Source organism: Leopardus geoffroyi, chromosome C1 (assembly GCF_018350155.1).
Source record: "Leopardus geoffroyi isolate Oge1 chromosome C1, O.geoffroyi_Oge1_pat1.0, whole genome shotgun sequence".
In the NCBI taxonomy this organism is placed as follows: Eukaryota; Metazoa; Chordata; class Mammalia; order Carnivora; family Felidae; genus Leopardus; species Leopardus geoffroyi.
The window spans coordinates 173,080,660-173,102,593 of NC_059328.1; positions in this window are offsets into that span (position 1 = coordinate 173,080,660).

Here is a 21,934-nt window from a genome sequence, read left to right on the forward strand (position 1 = left end):
AAGCTGAATCATTTCTAAGTTAATAGCTTTCCTCTTTAAAAAGAAGTCTAAAATAAGATGTCATAAATTATAAAATTCAAACTCTTTAACATTAACATTAAATTACCTGCCAGAACCAGCAGCCTAATAGCTTTATTTTTCTTAAAGTAATTTTTATAGTTGACACCATTTTTGAAAGTCAATGATAGTCTTTTTATTTATACTTCTTATGGTTACTTATTTCTCTTATAATTTTACACATGTATTTTTAAAATTCCAGAGCATTTGAGAATATACACATGGCTATATAAATTGTCCTAATATTTTCTTTCTTTTCTATATTATTGTAATTATTTGCAGTTCACAGGAAGTATGTACTATATTAGAGATTTTAACTGGCCCACTTAAAAGAAAGCAGCAAATTTTAAGTGGTTTAATAATGTTAGCATCTGTGGATATGGTATATTTAACTTTTGTAATTAAACTTCTTTGATATATTTATTCCATTTATAATAAGAAATTTATTGGCTTAGTTGAATATATGTGATGTTAAAATACTGTGAAGTATTAATCAGTGATATCTACCACTTTTTTATTGATCCTGATATTAAGTGCTTACCACTGTAAGGGTCTTCAGGATTATTAGTGAAGAAATGTATACACAAAAGAAATCAGTGTTTGGCTTTTATTTTATTATTGATTTTTGCGATATATTTTATTAAGAAGGTAAATTAAATATATAAAGTATTTTGGAAACTTTATAAAATATATATGGAAAATTTGTACTAACGCTCATTTATTGGCTATCATTACTACATACCTTTTAGCTTGCTTACATTGTAATATCTATTTTTGTTTAGTAAAAATGTTGTCAAAAATTAATAATACTTTTGTTACATTAAAAAAAACAAAATATATTTCAAAACAAAGAGTTTAGCACCAATATATTTAATGAACTTGAGAAGTGCCCACTATTACTTCACTAATTTTGTTCGACTGCATAGAGTCAGAGGCATTCATTGACAAAAGAATACTGAGGCTGTTATGAGGACATAATAGGTTTTTTTTTTTTTTTTTTGCAGTCTATGGGATTCACAGTTTAAAACTTTTAATGTTATTTTTAAAGCGTATTTATTTATTTTGAAAAAGAAAGACAGCATGAGTGGGGAAGGAGCAGAGAATCCCAAGCAGGCTCTGTGCTGCCAGCACAAAGCCTGATGCGGGGCTTGAATCCACGAAGTCATGAGATCATGACCTGAGCCAAAACCAAGAGTCAGATGTTTAACCAACTGAGCCACCCAGGTGCCCCTTTGGTTCAAAATGTTTTAATGATCTTGAAGCACACAGTTAACAGTTCATTGGGAGAAGGTCTTGTTGTAATTTATTTGTACTGTTCCTGTTTTTTGTAAGTGTTTTGATTGAGAAAATGGGCAGTAAAATAATTAAAATATATTAAAATATTTTTTTCTCTAGATAAAATCAAAATTGGAACAACTCTATATTTCAGGTTAAAAGAGAAACATACAAAAAAGCTAACAATGAAGGAAAATCAATGAATCTGACTTACATTAAATTTTAAAGATGTATTGGGGCTCCTGGGTGGCGCAGTCGGTTAAGCGTCCGACTTCAGCCAGGTCACGATCTCGCGGTCCGTGAGTTCGAGCCCCGCGTCGGGCTCTGGGCTGATGGCTCAGAGCTTGGAGCCTGTTTCCGATTCTGTGTCTCCCTCTCTCTCTGCCCCTCCCCCGTTCATGCTCTGTCTCTCTCTGTCCCCAAAATAAATAAACGTTGAAAAAAAAAATTAAAAAAAAAAAATTTAAAGATGTATTTGAAAGCTTTAATACATAGGATAATTTAATTAATTGAAAAAAAAATCTGTGAGCATTTGAAATACATTTTCTCCAGTAAAAAATGTAATATAATTTATTAAGTCATTTTTTTAATAATGTCAGCTATATCACTGGTTTATTTCATTCCATTTTATTTCTTTTAAAGAATAAATTTAATAACATGACTGATGTTTATTCTGATGCTTATTCTGTTTATTCTTATGCTTTATTCTGGCATACTATACTTTGCTCATTCACACATTTGCTTGCTCATTAAAATTTACTCTGTGGTTGAAGAGGAAGAAGAAAACATTTTTCTATTCATCATAAGTTAGAGAAGACAAGTAAATGTAACTAAGAATTCAGTACATAAATTTGGAAGAACAGTATAATCACTTGCATAAGTTGATAATTGTTGATTCCTTACAGTAGGAGAAAGTAGGAGGAAAATTTGGAAAATTAGGCACCTGTTGGTAGTGAACAAATGTGAAGAAAAAAAAAAGGAAAACCTATTGGAAATTATTTTCTCTTTGGGGAGCCTTAGAATACAGCTTATGTATACCATTTGTCTAAATGAAGTGCTCTAATAGAAACATTTTAGTATTAAGCTAATTAAATTAATTTGGATTAAATGATTCCATAGATCCAAAGATAATTTATGTTTAAATGATAATAAACTATATATTATGGCAAGGGCAAGAGCAAGGTAAGTGTTTTAACTGAAATAACTAGATCATTGAAGCATCAGTCAGTTTTACTTGTGTCAGCCAAATAAATGCAATGGTGCTGCCTTTCATTCTCTGTGTGTGTTGTCCATTCGTGTAGCTTTTTATGTATACATGTTTGTATATGTATATACTAACAGATTAAATAAACAATGAATCTCAAACCATCATGAACAAATATTAAATATAACTTAAGAGTATTGATAAGAGGGGTGCCTGGGTGGCTCAGTCGGTTGAGCCTCCAACTTCGGCTCAAGTCACGATCTCACAGCTTGTGGGTTCGAGCCCCACATTGGGCTCTGTGCTGACCGCTTACTCAGAGCCTGGAGCCTGCTTCGGATTCTGTGTCTCCTTCTCTCTCTGCCCCTCCCCCACTCACGCTTTGTCTCACTCTGTTTCTCAAAAATAAATAAATGTAAAAAAGAAAATTAAAGAATAAACAAAATTCTGGCAACAAAACAAAACAAAAAACACTTACATTTTCCATTCCCACTCAGCAAGTCTGTGATGGAACTCAGGGATCTGAACTGTAAAACTAATGATCAGTGTTTAGATGGTCATCAAAACACATTTTGAGAAACACTTTTAAACAGTGAAAATGTCCCTGCCTTAGTGTTCATTTTAGTTAAATGGTTGACTGAAAGTAGGGACATTTTTATTTTACCAAATGATTTTTATTTATTCTCTCTCTGTGTATTTTTTTGATCACCTTGAATACATTCATGCATTTTCTTCCATACATTTGTTCAGCATACGGCTATTGAGTGTTTAACCATGTTGAAATAACTGTGCAAAATATTGGGGATAAGATGGAAGATAACATAGATAATATACTTTAGTTATCTAATGTTTCTTTAAACATCCCTCCAAAACTCAGTGTCTTTAAAAAAACAACAATTCTATTGTCTTTCACAATTGTGTGGGTTATCTGGATATAGCTGGGTAACTCCTCTGATTTGTGCAGTGTCTGCTGGAGATGCAGCCATCTGCTCTGTGGCTTCAGTGGGCTGGGGTAATAGTCAGCTAAGGCTGCCATAACAAAATATCTTAGACTGGGTGGTTTAAACAATGGAAATTTATTTTCCATCAGTCTTTGAGGCAGGGAGTCTGTGGTCAGTGTTCCAGCATGGTCAGGATCTGGTAAGGACTCTCTTCCTGGATTACAGATAGCTATTTCTTGCTCTGTCCTTGTAACAGCACTCCAACTGGTCTTAAGGGTTAATTTGTTTCAAGTTTATGCACTCCCTTGTTTGCCAACCTAAGTTCTGCAGCAGAACTAACCTATTTTTCTTGAGATTTGCAGACCAGTGGTCTTGAGGAGTGAAGGACCAGACTTCCCCATAAGATAAGGCCTGACAACATTTGAAAATAGCTGCCTGTTTAGGGTCTGTTTAGGGTCGTGATGACATATGACTAACTGTCTGGGCACCAACTTCTCCTGCACATTGCACCCCCCAACTCCATTTCCCATGCCTTCCCCTTTAAAACCCTCCAGCTTTGCCTAGACAGGGAAAATAGTCTTTGGGATGTTAGTCCACCATCTTCCCAGGTTGCCAGCTTTCTGAATAAAGCAAACTTTCCTTTCCCACCATCGCTTGTCTCTCGGGTATTGATTTTTGACTGGCCAGCAGCCAAACTGGAGTTCATATTAGGTTCTCTATCTGGCAACATCCTCATATGACAAAGAAATAGAAGAGCCATCTCTCTTCCTTTCCTTACAAGGCCAAGTCTGATAAGATTAGGCCCCTATTCTTATGACCTAAAATAACCTCAATTACCTCTAAAAGACCCTATCATCAGATACAGCCATATTGGGGGTTAAGTTTTCAAATACAAATTTGGTGGGGGACACAATTCAGTTCACAGCAGCAGGTATGTCTAAGACGGCTGATGTACATACCTGACATATTACTGAATGAGAGTGACTGGGAACCTGATTATCTGGAACACTGAGATGACTGAGCTTCTCTATTTCTCTGTGTAGTCTCAGGACTTTTCCTTAGCCTACAGCATTTCCATGTGGTCTATCCAGCAGAGTAGAAGTTCCTTTATATGTTAGGTCAGAGCTCCAAAAGTAAAAAATAAACCACTTATTAGGTCTTCTTAAAGCTCAAGACTGCAAGTGACACAGCATCCTTTCCACTTCATTTTATATTTTAAACTGATTTACAGGGCCAGTCAAGTTCAATGTAGGAGAGAAATATACAAGGTCATAAACACCAAGAGGCAAGGTTAATTGGGGCCACAAAAATCACGTTTTTAAAATATATATTTTATACATTTTTAAATATACTGTACATAGTTAAATCAATTATGGGCTATCCTTACTGATTTGAAAGAAAAATGGCAGTGTGATGAATAATGTAGGAAGAGTCCTACTGAGGATAGTTGGATAGGGACAACTCTTAGAGGAAATACTGTTTAAACTAAGACACAAGGATAAAAAGGAACTAATCATATCAAGACCAGGCACGAGATTATTCCAGACAGAGGAATGAGTAAGCACAAGGTTCCTGTGGTGAGAAATAATTATTTGTTCAACACTGTAAGGCCGTGAACATCCAGTAGCAGACAAGAAAGACAAGCTTCTGAACTCATAGAGTTGAAGTCTAATGGTTGTAAGACATTAAACAATTAATTATACAATTAATGTTTTACTAACATTCACAAGATAATTAAGTGCTATTAAAGCTCATATTTAGTAGTACCCGACTTAGTCTGAGGAATGTAATCAACAAGTGATGAGGTACATCAGCTGCAATTTCAAAAGCCTAAGAGTGCTGGATGAGAGAGTGTTCATGAAGTCCAAAGATTTTAGGCAATTCATTTGGCAACAACATTTTATCTGAAATGATGTGAAGCTATTTATAGCCTTTATCCATCTCAGCTAGTGTGAATATTTACACATATTACTGGAAAATTATCGTTTTGAATATGTATATTGACTCAGACTCTGCTGGGAGTGTTACATAAATTAAAATCTAAAAGCTCCTAATTTCAAAAGAAACACATATAACCTTAAGGTTTTCAGATAATGAGATGTAAACTTATATTTGCAGGTTTTCCTAAGAGAACCATTTAATGATATGCAAGGGCTGAACCAGGAGGAAAAGTATTACATATAAGAAACAATGAAAGAATGGGTAAAACAATCATGAAGAAGAAGAATAAAGTTGAAGGATTCACTCTTCTCCATTTCAAAATTGCAACAAATATACAAGCATCCAGACAATATGGGACTGGCATAAGGTAGAAATATTGATCAAGGGGAGGGAATTGAGAATCCAAAGACGCATCATGTATAGTCAATTGCTTTTTGACAATGATTCCGAGAAAATTTTTTAAGTTTATTTATTTATGAGAGACAGAGAGAGACAGAGTTTGAGCAGGGGAGGGGCAGAGAGAGAGAGAGAGAGAGGGAGGGAGAATCCCAAGCAGGTCTACACTGTTAGTGCTGAGCTGACATGGGTCTTAAACTCACGAACTGTGAGGTCATGACCTGAGCAGAAATCAAGAGTCAGATGCTCAACTGAATGAGGTACCCAGGTCCCCTCTAAGACAATTTAATGAGACTTTTCAACAAATGATGTTGGGACAAATGGAAATTAATATGAAAAGGAATGAAGTTGACCCTCCTTCCTACCATATATGGAAATTAATCTGGAACATAACATAACATAACATGAAAATTAGGTGGAACATAAACCTAAATATAAGGACTAAAGCTATAAAACTCATAGAAGAAAATATAGGAGTAAGTATCTGTGACATCAATTAGGCAAGCCTTCTTAGATATGACACCAATAGCAAAAATAACAAAAGAAAAAAGATAAATTGAACTTAATCAAATTGAAAACTTTTGTGCTTCAAAGCACAAAATGGGAGAGACTATTTGCAACCAGATATGATGGGGGGCTTATATCTAGGATACATAAAGGCCTCTTTCAACTCAATAAAAAAAAAAAAAAAACTGCCTAATTTAAAAAACGGGCAAAGTATCTAAGTACACATTTCTCCATAGAAGATTTATGAATTGCCAATGAGCACATGAAAAGATGCTCAACATGATTATCCATTAGAGGAATGCAAATCATAACTACAATTAGGAAATAATTTATTCCCATTAGAATGGCCATAATCAAAAAGACTAAATAAAAACAAGATCTGGCAAGGATGTGGAAAAATGGGAAACTCCTTCACTGCTGGTAGGAAAGTAAAATGGTGCAGCCACTTTGGAAAACAGTTTGGCAGCTCTTCAAAAGTTAAATGTAGAATTATCACATGACCTGGAAATTTCACTAGTATATGCATAATGAAAAGAATTGAAAACAGAAACTCAAGCTAGTACACGTATATGCATATTCACAATAGCACTATTCTCAATAGTCAAAAAGAGGAAAAAACCTAAATGGCAATCAGCAGATGAATAAATTAATGACATTCAGTCATAAAAAGGAATAAAGTATCTGTACCTGCTACAACCTAAGTGAACCTTCAAAACATTATGCTAAGTGAAAGAAGTCATGTTGCAAAAGATTACATATTGAGTGATTCCATTTCTGTGAAATGTCCAGAATAGAAAGCCCATTGAGACAAAAAGTAGATTAGTTGTTGCCAAAGGACTGGGGAGATGGGAATGGGAAACGACTGCTAATGAGTATGGGTATCTTTTTTGGGAGATAACATGTTCTAAAATTAGATACTGGTATGGTTGCATAATCCAGTAAAAACAGTAAAACTACTAAGTTGCACACTTAAAAGGGTGAATTTTATATATAGTATATTAATTGTATCTAAGTAAAGCTTCTTGAAAAGAAAGAAAACAATACAGAGAATGAAATTTAAAACTGTATATGTTGGTAATTCTAAATAAACAAATATTATCTGTAAAAAATGTTATCAATGACTAAATGGGGATATATAAAAGTGGGGAGGAGATTTGTCCCTTTAGCCTATCTATGTAGAGTTTGGAAATGGTCATCCCCATTTTAAAAAAAGAAAAAGCCCAAACAAACTGAAAATTGAAGACTTTTCTCAGGTTAACCAGAGAACTGAGGTCCCAGGAAAAACCACTGCTCTAAAATCTGAAGAGACAAGCACATACAGAGACACACAGAAACTTAAGATATGCTTACTTGGAGTCAAAACCACTGAACCCAAAAATTGGTAAGAATACTTAAATGGTAATTTTGACAAATTGCTAGAGATGGAGTGTGGACTAGTGAGAGAAAATAACTCCTGGAAATTTTGAGGAGACTTTTGGATTCTTCAAGGAATCTCACTAAGTGAGGACTTGAGAAATCATCCCCCAGTCCTGATGGATGGAAGGGAAGAGCAACTATTGTGCAGCAAACCCAGATCCTTCTCCATAACAAAAGCCAACTATCTAGGGAATGGAGTTCCCTAGAGTTCAATTCTGAAACCTATTCCAGCTAGAGGAGAGGAGTTCCTCCCCGCTGTAAGCCCTCAGTCTTTGGAAACAATATTGTCAACAAGGACCAAGACCTCAAGGAAATCAACTGAGAGCAGTGCAGCCAGTGTAAGAATTAGGAGACATGAAGGGAAAAGCTATACTACCAGGGAAGAGCACTGCCCTGGGACACAGGCCCATAAAAAGAGACTTAGAAGATTATAGAAGATCCTCTCTTGCCCACATTCTATCATCATCACATCAACAAGGCTCCAATCTAGAAACGGGGTTACACCTGAAATTGCTGTAAGACAGGCTCTCTGTGAAGCAGTACATTAGAAAGCCCCAAAGCCAAGAAAGAGATAAAACCAAGGACACTAGAGGAATTTGGAGCCTCTGGTACATATGGCTATACCCTATTAACATAAATCATCACATTAAAGGCCTGTTTGCTTCAGCGTCTATTACCCATTACAAATGCTCGACTTTCAATAAAACATTACAGAGTGTGCCAAAAGGCAAGAAGAAACATAGTCTGAAGAGACAAAGCAATCATCAGAACCAGACTCTGATCTGACACAGATGTTGGAATTATTATATCGGGGAATTTAAAATAATTCTGATTAGATGTTTAGGACTTTAATGGAAAAAGTAGACAACATAGAGATGGTTGGTGTAAGCAGAGAGGTGGGAGCTTAAAGAATTAATTTATCTAAAAGTTAACTATTTTTTAAAAATAAATAATAGTTACAATGCATTGGGTTACTATATAGTGTTGTAGATAAATGAAATAAATTTTAAAATGTCCATAAAAAATATCATGAAGGGTAGGAGGGAGAAATTCAGAACAATGTTTTAAAATATCTGCAGAGGAGGCTGGGGGGCTCTGTCAGTTGAGTGTCTGACAGCACAGGTTATTGATCTCACGATTCATGAGTTCGAGCCTTGTGTCAGGCTCCAGGCCTGCTTGGGATTCTCTCTCTCCCTCTCTCTCTGCCCTTCACCTGTGCTGGCTCTCTCTCTCTTTCTCTCTCTCTTTCAAAATAAACAAATAAACTTTTAAAAAAGAATAAAATAAAATATCTGCACTATATGTGAAGTGACATAATGATATCTGAAGGTGAATTTAGACTATTAAAAATGTATATTGTAAACTCTGGGACAATCTAAAAAAAAATTTAAAGAAGTATAAATGAAATATGTGTTAGGAAAGAAAATAAAAACGAAACATAAAATGTTCAGTTAACCTAGAGAAAGAGAAAAAACAGGGGAGAAAGAAACAGAACAAATGCAGTAAACAGAAAACAGTAACAGATTTTATTCCAATTATATCAGTAATCATTTTTAATTTGAAATGAGTGAATATATCAACTAATAGACAAAGGTTGTCAGAGTAGATAAAAAATCAAGACTCAGCTATATGTGTCCACAAAAAACTCATTTTACTTTATTTTTTAATGTTTACTTATTGTTTGAGAGAAAAGACAGATAGAGTGTGAAAAGGGGAAGGGCAGAGAGAGAGGGAGGTACAGAATCTGAAGCAGGCTACATACGGGGTCTGAGCTGTCAGACGAAGAGATCATGGCCTGAGCCAAAGTCAGACACTTAACTGACTAAGACACCCAGGTACCCCAAGACACTCATTTTAAATATAAATATTCAACATAAGTTAAAAGAAAAAAGATGGGAACAGAAAAAAACATACTAACACTAATCAAGATAAGGCTGGAGTGGCTATGTTTATTTTAGACAAAGCAGAAAAACTATCAGGACAATTAGCAGAGAGAAAGAGGGCTATTAAACAATCACAAAGAAGTCAATTTTCCAATAAGACATAACAATCCCGTGTATGCACCTAATAGCAGTGTGAAAATACAGGAGGCAAAAACTACTAGACCAGAAAGGAGAAACTCACAAATCTAATACTTGGAGACTTCAGTTCTCTGGACAGTACTTATCAAAACTGTCAGGTCATCAAAAATAAGGACCATCTGAGAAAGTGTCACAATCAAAAGTTGACTAAGCAAATGTGATGACTAAATATAATGTGGAACACTGGATGTGATCCTGGAAGAGAAAAAAGACATTAGATAAAAACTAAAGAAGCTGAAATCGAGTGTGGGCTTTAATTAGTAACAATTTAGCAATATTAGTTCATTATTGGAGACAAATGTACCGTACTAATGTAAGATGTTAACAGTAGGAGAAACTGTATGGGAGATCTCTGTAAAATTGTCTTAACTTTTCTGTAAATCTAAAACTATACTTTAAAAAAAAAGTTTATTAAGAAATAAACTGTGGACATAAAAATTTAGCGTATCTAAGAGGAAATGGGAAAGATCATCAGAGTTAAAGGTTCAAATATTCTTATATTATTAAGAAGGAAGCTAAAAGTAGAGATGATAATTAAATATATCCTTTGCCTAAGTAAATACACTATATTCATCTTCATATTGGCCTGCTTTTCTACAAATGGAGGTGACATATTGCTAAAAAAAAAAAAAAGCAATCTCAGCAGTTGTGTTCTGAAGCCACATGTTCCTATTTTCTCCCAGCTATCCCTAGTGATCTGACAGCTAGCCCTTTATTGTTAACCTAAACTTACTTTCTGTATTCGTGGGAAAGCATCATTCCCATTGCTGCTTCTAGTAATAAAGGAGCTGTGGTGAATATTTAGAAATGATATTTGCCTAGAAGCTCCTATTGCAATACCAAAGCTCTCAAACTGCTGGTTTTCCCTAGATCCCTTCTACTCTGGTAACCATCATTTTGTGACACAGAACACATTTTGAAGTACTTTTACCTTCTGTGGTCATTCTCTTCCATTCCATGCTGGTATAACGTTGTTTCTTCAATCATGTCTCATCTCCTTTCTGTTTCATGGATTCCATACATTTTCTGTTCCCTTAAGAACCATGCTTATTATTTTAAAGTGCTATTATATGTCTCTCTCTCTCTCCCTCCCTCTCATGTCCCCACAACTATCTATCTACCTAGATAACTTCCATCTATCTGTTATACTGTTGACAATTTTCCTATGATTTTTGGCATTTGTTGTGGGAGGAAAAGGCTAGGGGTGGGCAGTGTTTGCATGCATCATTTAGAAACAGCAATACTTTCCACACAGTTTCATGTTTGAGTCATTCTCTCCAAGTAGCCCCTCTGGAGCTTCTGCCTATGGGGCATTTAGATTAAATCAATATTTTTATAAGATGTTTTACAGCTTAAGTTGCATGAGCTTTAAAAGGAAGATGGGAATTGGCAATTGGGCAATGTTAACATAATAATGAGCATTACTAGTGCTCACTAAGTGACCCTGATCAGATTGCAATTTTGTTTCATGTCTTTTGATCTTGTAACAGTAAATGACCTAATAATGGATTGAAATTGGTCATAAGTGCAAAAGAACCTTATTAAACTATTTACAAAATAGGTAAACAATAGAAGTGATATACAAATAACATATAAAAATGAGATGTACCATTTAGAAAGGTTTTTAAATGGCATATTTATTTTTCTATATTAGTAATGGTAAAAAGTGTATGTTTTCTTAATAAACTAGCAATAAAAATTGGAGTTAAAATACTGTCTCTTCTAAATTAAGAAATTAGACAAGCAAATTGCCCTTCTCTGGTAAATGTCTATATTTTTCAGAGCTACTAAAATGCTCTGAAATAATCAGTAGGATGATTTATTTCAATCTAGATACATATTTTTCCTTTGTTGTTATTAAACAGTGAATTCATATGGTCTATTCTTTATGAGATTACATTACTAGCTGGGAATGCAAATATTTATTTGTCAAATTCTCTGCTTACTAGGCAATCTCTTACTTTTTTCTTCTATATACTGGAAAACCTCACTATATATAAAAGAGTGTATATGATAGCATAATAAAATGTTGATAAAACTATTTCTTACTTGCCACGATACTTCTTTCCTTAAAATAATTGACAGCCTTTATATGTACCTGTTTTTTTTTTTTATAAGATTCCCGTCCAAATCAATCTAAAGTACCTGGTTACTATGTTATTAATCTCTAAGAGATATACATTTCTCAATGATTACCAATAGATAAAAACAATATCAATTTTTAATACTCACTCTTCCTTAGTTCGAATATCACTATCATTTCAGTTTTCATACTTGAAGATTATAAAAATAAATGATCAAATAAAAATATAAATATTTATCATTACCTTAAAATACATAAAAATATATAAACCGAGGTGTGAAAATTCACATCAAATCTTATTTTTTTTATGTAAAATGACCCAGTAATAATAAGCAGATTACTTGAATCAATGAGATAATAAGGTCAAGGGCAAAATTTGATTAGTAGATTAAATTCAGGAGCTATGTTTCTATGTAATGCCACAGGCAATCCTACCAACAAACAGCAATAAATAGTAAAGTCATTGATTATATATGCACATTGATTTTTTTTTTATTAAAAATTTTTTTAACGTTCATTTATTTTTGAGACAGAGAGAGACAGAGCATGAACGGGGGAGGGGCAAAGAGAGAGGGAGACACAGAATCGGAAACAGGCTCCAGGCTCTGAGCCATCAGCCCAGAGCCTGACGCGGGGCTCGAACTCACGGACCGCGAGATCGTGACCTGGCTGAAGTCGGAGGCTTAACCGACTGCGCCACCCAGGCGCCCATATACACCTTGATTTTAATAGCAGTCCATCCTCAGAAAAAAAGGTCTGGCAACATGTCAGTGATGATAGAAAGTGTTGGATATCAATGCAGATGCCTCACCTCCACAACAAAACAAACCCTCGCACGGTGTCCTCTCAATATTGCAATGGCACACTTACATCTCCACATTTAAACTTTCATCCAATATTCTCTGTTCCTACAATCCTAATTCAAAAGATGAGTCTCTCTAACCTGGACCAACATAATTTACTTCCTAAACTACGATCTCTTACTTCTATAATGTTTCTTTAAACTTTTTTTCTGAAAAGTCAATATCTGAAAAACATATTACAACCAAAAATACCTTTTGAATCATGTTGGACTCTTCTTCAGAAGCTTTTAATAATGGCTCATTGATGAAAGAAGTGGTTCCCCAATCTGGTTACACTTTAAAGCTGCCTGGGGGAAAAACAAAGCAAAACAATACGGGGCACCTGGGTGGTTCAGTAGGTTAAGCTTCCGACTTCCGCTCAGGTCATAATCTCACAGTTTGTTAGTTCGCAGTTTGTTAGTTTGAGTACCCTGTTGGGCTCTGTGCTGACAACTCAGAGTCTGGAGCCTGCTTCGGATTCCGTGTCTCCCTCTCTCTCTGTTCATCCCCCACTTGCTGTCTTTCTCTCTCAAGGAAAATAAACATTAAAAACAAAAAAAAGCTGCCTGGGAAACAAACAAACAAACAAAAACCAATCTCAGAACTTTGGTTTATTTGGTCTGTGGTAGGGTCCATGCAAAGTATTTTGTAAAATCCCCCATATATCACTTTGATGACGGAACAGGGTTGAAAATGCTGGATTAGAGGTTAAAATCCAAAATCCTTAGAAATATAACGTTCTTTCTAACTATCTTTGCTGTTTAATTGCATATTATATACCATGCACACTATCAACTACAATAGGCTGCTGCCGATCCGTGAGTCTATTCTAGTCTTTTCTTTAGACTACTTGTTCTCTCCAATTCCTTCTAACGACTTAAATCCATCTAAAGGTCCAGTTTAAGACTCACCATGATGAAACATGATTGAATCACTTTTACCTGCTTCTTTTGAATATCATTTATTATTAATTTTATATAGTTTTTTGTTTATATATTTCCTAATTAATTATAAAATCTATTGTTGCTATCATAACAGCTTGACTTGTTAGGTGAAGTTCTATCAGTACTTTATTTTATGAAATTGAGTGGGCTTAGCACAAACCTATCAGTATTACAGAAATCTGATTAGCCTGGATTTTCTTACTTTTTCTCACACACACATATTGCCTTCTCAATGTACGCATTATATAAGCAACAAATGTAGTATGATTTATTTAATTTTTGCTTTATATTGATTCATCTTTTTACTTAAATATATTAATTTTAAAAGAAATGTAATCTAGCTATAAATATAAAACTAATATTTTTGACTATAAAATAATCATGAGAAATGTTATTTAATTAGATACTGATATCATAGTTTTCTTTTTTTTTAAGGAAAACATCAAGTTTTATAAAGTTGCTTTTGACCCAATCATTTTTCCTTGACTTAAATCAGTAAAATTAAGGGATTAAACAGGAAGTCATTCTTTCTTTTTAAAATGTGACTTATACTTAATGTTATTTTATTTATCAGTGTATTATCTAAAATCATTTGATGTATCACAAGGGTTGTTACATGTTTATAAATATAGCTTAAAAAATGTTCAACTGACATTGAGTGACTCAATCACACATGGAATACAAATTTTAGCATGAAGTAATTTCAGATTTGGCTGTATTTTGAATATACATCTTTATATAAAACAACTGCCTCTTAAAAAGGAAAACTCAAGACTTCCTTTGGTAGTGCTGGATTATATGCTCAGTTTCCCACCTATTTCAGTGACTTATGCTTCCAGAGAGGAAAAAAAAAAAGACTAAAATTTTAGACATGTGTTAGACTGAAATATATTTTATATTTGTTAAGTGTTCTCTGGGCACCTATCAATTTAAAGAAAAGCTTTTCAAAGAAGGCATTTGTCTACAATTGTTGGGTAATAGCATTTTATAGGTCTCAGTAAAAATCAACCCAGTTTTTTTTAATGTTTTATTTTTGAGAGAGCACAAGTGGGGGAGCAGCAGAGAGAGATCGACAGAGGAGCTGAAGTGGGCTCTGGGCTGACAATGGTGAGCCCCACATGGGGTATGAACTCATGAACCATGAGATCATGACCTGAGCTAAAGTTGGACGCTCAACCCACTGAGCCACCCAGGTGCCCCAAAATCAACCTAGTTTTTACAGTCAGTTAAGCCTCTGACTTTTGATTGAGGCTCAGGTCATGATCTCACAGTTCATGAGTTCTAGCCCAGCATCAGGCTCCTGCTGATGTTGTGGAGCCTACTTGAGATTCTTTCTCTCTCCCTCTCTCTCTGTCCCTCCCTGCTTCTCTCTTTCTCAAAATAAATAAATAAACGTAAAAAAAATTTAAATATGTATAAGATGTTGGAAAAGGATTGTCAATGCAATAGCTATAACCTCTCACATATAAATATTTTGGTTGTTGATTTGACATTTATTTTTATCAGTGGACTAATTGTGCAAAAAGCTTCTTACTTGGTCTCCTTCATTGGGATAGCTAGCATTTTCTATTGGCTTCTTAGGAAAATAATATCAATATAATCTAGGCATCTAGATATACTATGAGAGCCCAAACTAGCTGAGTCTTTCCACAGAGAAATTCATATCATTATTTTCTGCTTCAAAAAAGTGGAAATTAAAAATTAAGAATTCTTTTCTCAGTGCAAACCTATAAAATCAGTACTTAGTAGATCAAAATAATGCTATGCAAGACTAAAGAGAATGTAAAGAATATTTGGCCATGTGACTTGAATGCAAATTGTTTGAAGTCATTATTATGTGTAAACATTGACTTTGACACTAACCCAAGGTGTTTGCAGTAGATAAAAAGGATTTTAAAAGATATCTAAGAACCATATGTTGGCAATATTTTCTAGCTTTCACTGGATAGTGGAAAGGCATCCAACTCAAGAACCGAAATATTAGTTGACTGAGGCAAGCATATTCCTAAGATAAAAATAACTGTTGCAGACTATTTTAGCTTCTGGAATTTAGCTCTTAAGATCATTCATTCAATTAAATTTCCTGATATATTTTTAGTGTGCAAACTAAACTGTAGTTAAAACATAGCGCTTAGTTTGTAGGTTATAATATGTCATTTAAAGAAAAATAATGTTTGAGTTCTTATTTTATATTCTGCCATACACTTGCAATTTTAAGGCAATGAGGTGCAATGAGTACTAAGTGGCTTCAAATTTAGCATAACATTTTTCTTTACTAAGTGCTACTTTTTGTCAGTTTAAAAATAATAGTCAAAGTCTTATCCAAGACCATGCTATTCTCTTTCTTTCTCTCTCTCCCTGTCTTTCTCTCTCTTTCTGAGTCCAGGACCCTTGAATATGGCACTATTCTAAAGGCTCTCTGAGTCAATGCTAATGATAATAGTGGGAATTGGATTAATAAATACTACTACTGAGAATAAAAATAAAACAAAATATTAAATGATTAAAATTCAGCAAATGAAAACAAATTCTTCATGGGAATACTTGTTGCAATATTACAGGACCAGATAATTAAAAGAACAAGACTGCACAGGATGTACTCATGCAAGGCTTGAGTAAAGATAAAGGGTATGAGACAACAGGAAAAAGAAAGCACAAGTAACAGTAGAAAATCCAAAATTTCCAAACACAGTCCCCCAGGGTCCTTCTTCCATCGCACAGGTTATACTTTGGTTTTGGATTATGAATCACCTAGGAATGTATAATATTTCTCAGATCCAGACGTGCCCATACTGGAGTTTACTGAGGGGTCTTTTATACTTCACTTGTCACTTGGCTAAAGCCAACCCCTGTATCTGTTAAGCCAGTGGTAAATCACCAATTTTAATTCCCTAAACAATGGAGACAAATTAGTACCATGTATTCCCAGGAAAGATATGAATGTCAAACAGCTCAAATTATATATAACTGTGTATGTATAATTGTATATGTATATGTATATGTATAATTAAATATATGTATATGTATAATATAGATATATTATATCTAATAAATTATTAGATACTACAGCCGATTCTTTTCTTGGCCAATGGTCAGTATCAGACTTCTAGGCTTTCCCAGAAATAGGCATGAGGCTGCCTCTGTCCAGCTATAAGATAACTCTATTCTTTTGAACTCGTAAAACACTGGATGATCTGTACCTGGAACTTAACCTAAGCCTTAGCCTTAGTGTGCAAATTGTTTTGTAGGCCCTAGGATCCCTATCATGATCATGATAAGAGCACCTGAAGAAATCAAAGCTAGCCTTTATGCTGAGGTATAATATAACATAGCCAAGAAGTATTTATCTCAAAATTCAAGGGGCACATAGTATAACTAAACCTATTAAAATGTTGACAGTAAATTATTAATAAATAATACCTACAAACCACTCCAAAATTCCTCAGACCCATGGTTACAAAGCAACACTATTAAACAGTGTGTTCTATGCTTTAACTGAGGGTCAACATTATGGCACTATTTCAGCAAAACAGCCCAGGACAATTCCACATTTACAGAAATTAACCTTCCAAGTACATGATCCGTGAGGTAAAGTGCTCAACAAATGCTTATCTTTCCTAGAATTATGCAAATATTTTCATAGAGAATGTAGCCTTTTATGTCCAGCTGTTTCCCTTTAGTGTAATGTTTTTGAGATTCATCCATATAGTTGCATGTATCAGTAGTTCATTCAGTTGTACTGTTGAGTAGTATTCATTTTAAAGATGGAGAAAAAATTATCTATTCATCACTTGATGGACATTTAGCTCATTTCCAGCTTCAGGCTATTATGTATAAACTTTTTGGTAAAAGTGTTTGCCTGGAGAACTTTTCATTTCATTGGGGTAAATACTTAAGAGTGAAATTGTTGAGTTGTATGGTAGTTATAAGTATAAAAAATTAATTTTATAAGAAACTGCTAAATTGTTGTTAAAGTGAATGTACCACTTGCATTCCTACTGGAAATGTATGAAATTTCCAGTTCTGTATCTGCACCAATACTTGCTTTGTCATTCTTTTTATTCTTAGCCATTTTGGTGAGTATGTAGTGTCATCCTAGTTTAAATAAGAATAAATTTCCAATATAAGATCCTAGAAAGAGAATTTTAGACTTTATTTCATATTAATATGATTTTTAACATTATTTGAGAGTAATATTTAATATTTGTATAAATATAATACATGTTTAATATTTGATATATTTAATATTATGACCCTGAGCCTATTAATTATTCCTAAAAATGTTCTAGAGTAAAATACACAAAACTACCTGTATTAATTAAGATTCTCGAACTACGTAATGAAAGTGAAGCTTTAATTTAAATCTTGGGTTTTGAAAGGAAAAATACTAAATTTGATACGTATGTGTTAAAGTTCCCCAGGACCTCCTTTGTGTGTGTCTCTGTGTGTTTGTGCTTGAGTGTGCATGTGTGTGATAGAGAATGTGAGAGAGAATAAATACCTGTATCATTGCTATTTTAGAAACACTATCAAGAGATACCATGAAAGTCTGAGTAACAGCCAAATAAGAAGAAAATAAATTAAGCCTGAATTACTATTGGTTTGTCAAAAACAAAAGAAAGGATTAAACATAGAACATCAAAACAGTATTAATTCTCTATGATATTTTTGCTCTTTGAAAAAATATATTCCAATGTAAACAACTGACTGGATCCAAGAGCTGCCTATTGAAAATCGAAAACGCACCTAGCAAACTCTTAATTCAAGAAGATTAACTAGTTTTGAGGTTGGAGTAATATTTTTTTAAATTAAATATGTTGATTTGTAAATAGAAAAAAAATGAACACTTTGTAAAATACTGTACCAATATCTTTTATGCACACAAAAACTTTAGCATACAGTGTGTGAAAAGTCTTCATTCTCATGTTGAGGTCTTATTTTTAAATGCATTAACTTCACATGGATGTACAGTGAAAGATATTGTCAATCTCTCTCTGTCTCTATTTATTTATTTTTTGTGTGGGAAGGAATGGGTACAAAGGATACTATACGCCCTCTTACTCTTCTAGCTATGCTAATGAGCTATAGGCAGATTCAACTGGTACTAGGTATAAACTTCAATTACTCTAAAAATTCTCAATATGAAATTTATTGAACTTATAATTATTTCTAAATAATTTCAATCTTATATTATGATCAGTGGATCTCATCTCCTGTATTTAGTACATTGCAATTTACAAAATTAGTTAAAAATAATTTTGCATTTGATATTTAAAAAACCCTTTCTTTAAATGTTTGAGGTTTTAGGAATCAGTGTTATAAGACTCATTTTAATTAAAAATATTTATTAAGGTATATTTTGGAAAAAGTCTTAATCACTTTGTGAAACAAAGCATGCACATTTCAAAATTAAAGAGTAAAAACAATTTTATTTAGCAATACATTAAAAACTTATTTAAAAAATAAAATTGGCAAGTTTTCCTCCAATAGTTATGTAACACATTCCTTGCTTACTGACCTAAGTCCCTTGCTCTCTAACAGAACTAATTTACTTTTTTTGGGATGTAGACCACTGGCCTTGGGGGATAAAGGACCAGAGCAGTCCCAGTCCACAGAGGTCAGCAATTCTCATCGAAGCCACCTCAGCTTTCTGATTAGCCCAGCAATTTTTCAGCACAATAGTTTTTTCTTTTTTGAGGTCAATGACTTTCCTGATCTCCCTTTGTGCATCTTTGTCCTTTGCAGAAAGAACAGAGTAAACTTGCATAACCCCATGTAATCAAGGGACCTTCTTATACAACCACCTCCAGAAACCAAGGAACCAGGCCTTCTTGCACAACCCCACAACCCAGGCACCAAGGAACTAGAACTTCTAGCACAATCTCCGAGCGCTGAGAAAACCCTGGAGCTGGCATCATCAAGTCTGCTGGTAATCAAGACATATCACAGACCACTGCACTCCCTTAACTGATTAAACCCCTTTAAACATCTTTGGGCCAGGCAGAAATCTGGGACTTGGCTTTTGGACAAGAGTCTGCCTTCTCCCCTGAATAAGGCTCATATTCCTTTCTAGTTAAAACTAGTCTCTGGAGTATTTGCCTTCCTAATGACAGGCAGCTGCAATTGGGTTTCAGTAACATTTATAAGTTTTATTTACTTAAGTTGAGTGCTTGACCAAAATCATATGAGGTGACAAATTTTTATTCCATATTTATTAATCTGGAGATGTGGACTATTCAGCATCAGGTAACGACTTGGAAAGAAACCTCAGGTTCTTTTAAAAAGTTAAATTATATGTTTAAAAGCCGTTGAGCAAAAGTTATACACTTGAAAAAAGTTTACCGGAATCTATATACTATAATATAATAAAACCAGTGATATTTATGAAAATACTACTTAGAGGTAGGTCTATTTACAGAAGCAAAAGTGACACTTAAGAAACTAAAAAAATAACTTTTTGTTTACAACTAAGAAAATAGATGTTAGAACCTCATGTCTAGGATATTCTGTGTAGAGTATAACCAGTGTAAACATGGCTACTGTCAAGATAAATGTTGAAATATTACATTCAGTATCACTGTTAGGTAACATTTTTTTAATAGTAATCATGCTTTTTTTGATAATACTTGGATAAAGTATACTTAGAGTATAAACATAAAGAAATTATTTATTTTTTTAAAAAAATGAAGGGTGCCTGGATGGCTCGTTCGGTTAAGTGTCTGATTCTGGTTTCGGTTCACATCATGATCTCATGTTCCCTGCGATTGAGCTCTACACTAACAGTGTAGAGCCTGGTTAGGTTTCTCTCTCTCTTCCCCTCTCTCTGTACTCCTCCCCAACTTGTGCTCTCTCTCAAAAATAAATAAATAAAACTTAAAAAAAAAAGATTTCAGTCATTTTTTTATTCATCTAGGAATTAGCTAGTCATCCATCTGAATAGTCAGCTCTAATTTGCATAAATTTACACTGTGATTTTGGAAAAAGTTCAAAGAGATTTTGAAACATTAAGAATACTTATTATTGGGAAATACTCATGTGGAGAATGCTTTGTGAACATTGAAATCACGGACTGGTCTACTAGGGTACGTGAGCCAGCATACCTAAATAATAGGTTTTAAATAAAAACAGATTTTTTTTCCACTATGCAACAACTATGTCAAGTAATGAATTGTTCTTTGCTTCATTTCATCTTATATTTATCATTGTATTTCCTTACACTAGTCTTTTTGTGTGTATGTGACATTTAGGGTATATTTTATATAACTGATACATTTCATTTCATTTCATCTTCACAGGTCTACAAGGTAAATATCTTTATTATCTCCATTTCAAATATATGTAAGCTAAGGTACAAGAATAAGTAACTAGATCAAAGCAGTACAGTTAGAAAATGGTTGGGTCAGGGTTTAAACACAAGTAGTTGCCACTGGAGTTGATACACTGAAAATAACTATCCTTAAAATAGGTACAAGCTATCTTACAAATTACACCCTTATTGCCAAAGGAAACTACTCCTAAATGAACAAGGGAACAAAGAAAATACCTTGAAAAAGAAAAAAATACACATACTTAAAATTTTGGATTTCATTTTATAAATAGAACTCTTTTAATCTCTGTCATAATCTTAATTTTACATTAGAGATTAATAGAAAAACAATGGTTTTCAATGCTCTTACGGTTTGTTTTTATTTCTCTATCCTTTGGCTTGAATACGCAGATGAGGGAAAAAATAAAACCATTTGATGTTAATATGGTTTAGGAATCAGTGTATATGAGAACACTGCCCAAGACCATCATCTACTTTTTCTAATGCGTTCCAGACCCACTTGAAAGAATGACAAGGAGAGTAAGATACTACATTGGTTGTTTAGCTTTGAGTCTACTGTGCCAATCAAGAAATCTGGTAAAATAGAATGAAGCATAACAATAATGGGACATGTATCTTGCTTTGCACGCTTAAACTTGAATCATAGAATTTTACAACCATTCAGTGAACCACAGATGGAGGAAACATCATTTGAAAAGAGGAAGCAGAATAATGTCATGACCAGCTATTTTCTGGGAGTGCCTGCAAACATTTCATAGTGTCCTAGAATATGATCAGTTGGATTAAAATAAAATTTTAAATGCCTGGAGGAAAATAAAATGAACCTAACCTAAAAATAATTATCTCCCAGTCTTACAGCTGGGATGTGAGTTGGGAAGCCAGGCCACCTACAAGTCTTGTTGGCTTTCATTACCTATGAATTC